The sequence below is a fragment of the Priapulus caudatus genome, unplaced genomic scaffold (genome assembly GCF_000485595.1).
Source record: "Priapulus caudatus unplaced genomic scaffold, Priapulus_caudatus-5.0.1 Scaffold2500, whole genome shotgun sequence".
Taxonomy (NCBI): Eukaryota; Metazoa; Priapulida; class Priapulimorpha; order Priapulimorphida; family Priapulidae; genus Priapulus; species Priapulus caudatus.
In genome coordinates this window covers 3,151-4,999 of record NW_014579561.1, presented here as the reverse complement: position 1 = coordinate 4,999, position 1,849 = coordinate 3,151, and positions in this window count along the sequence as shown.

Here is a 1,849-nt window from a genome sequence, read left to right as displayed (position 1 = left end):
ATCATCCCCACAGACGTGCCATTCCAGTTCAAGCGCCTACAATTCCCCATCAAACTAAGCTTCGCCATGAGCATCAACAAAGCCCAGGGCCAGACGCTGTCTGTTGTCGGTCTGCACCTCGGACAGTCCTGCTTCTCCCACGGACAGCTGTACGTGGGGAGCTCAACAGTTGGAGACGCCAGGAATCTCTACATATTAGCACCAGAAAAGAAGACGAAAAACATTGTTTACCAAGAGGCTTTGAAATGAAAAGTCCAACCCATTCGTACAGGCTGTTATAATAACTTTTCCTCATTTACACCATATTACTATTACCATTATGTTCCAGGGGTTCTAAGTTGGGTTGTGCAGTCATATAAATGTCATACGTAACCGTTTTTTACCATGCTCATTATCTTATTTCACTGATTTCTAAATATTGATATTGTGTGCAATATTATTCTCCATTTTTCCCCAATATTCCTATTGTGTCCGATTATTAGTACTATGAATTAGTAGCACGATTTTACTTAGCGCAGCGGGTAACCGCAGCTAGTTAAGTATAGAATTGAGAATGAGATGTAACTGCATGTGTATGAATGATGCAATGAGAAAATGGTGATGGAGACGTCAGATGTTCATGATGACAATTACAGTACAACTTTGGTGAGGATGAAAAATATTAAGGAAACCTTTCAATAAATGATGGACTTAAAATAGTTTTGGAATGTCTTAATTCTCATGTGTACAAATAGCTACTAGGTAAACTCGAAAGTTGTTCACACATGCATCTTTACGTTATTTGGCATAATTAGTACTGAAATCATTCCATGGGTCTTTTATAAACATGTAGCCCTATACCTAAAAGGCAGGATATCAATTATAACCAATAATTTTTCCATTTATCAACTAAGTAACAGACAACAAAATTGAACAGGCGGGCGGGCATACAGGCAGAAGGCAGGCAGGCAGGCAGGCAGGCAGGCTGGTGAGCAGGCATGTAGGGAGGCAGGCAGGTGGGCGGTCAGGGAAGCAGGCATGGACGGAGGCAGGCAGGTGAGCAGGCAGGCATGCAGGCAGGTGGGCAGGCAGGCATGCAGGCAGGTGGGCGGGCAGGGAGGTATGCAGGGCGGGCAGGCAGACAGAGATTGTATTCGTAGAAGAAATATGACCTTTGATACCCTTAGACCAATTCCGAAGTGTACGAACAGCTTGCTGTTTTTGAAAGTTAATGTTGGCATGTTGGCGGCATAATATATGGAAGCCCTGAAATGACATCCGACTTTTTGAGTTATTCTGAGTTTCCGAGTTTCTGAGTTTCCGAGTTTCTAAGTTTCATCTGCGCATGCCTTTTCATATATTTTATTATATATAAATGCTCAGCAACTGACACCGACAAGACCCAATTTTACTTCTAATACTGTAATACTTTCATACCTTTAATTGCTGGGCCATTCGGGAATGAGTCAGCCTCATTTTTGGACCCCTCTATATGATATCAAACAGAGCTAGTGTCTCGGGCGGTCTTTTGCACCCACCTTCAAAAAATAACATAAACCACAACAATCCAAGAAAACACAGTGACGGACAGGATACTAGGCTCCCTAGCCTAGAGGTATATCAAGGAGCTTTACCATAGCAAATTCACCACCGCTCGTTGATATGCTGGATATCTACTGGGAATAAGGCAACTCCACACAACATACAAAGTACTAGCAAATACTTATGAAGCCCCTGAAACCTGATATACCGATCTTTTTGAGTTCGACGGTTTCGCAGTTCTGCTAGTTTCGAGTTGCTAATTTCTTTCTGCCCGTACCACAAACATCATGAGTGCCCAGACCCGACATAGAACACTATTAGCATAGAC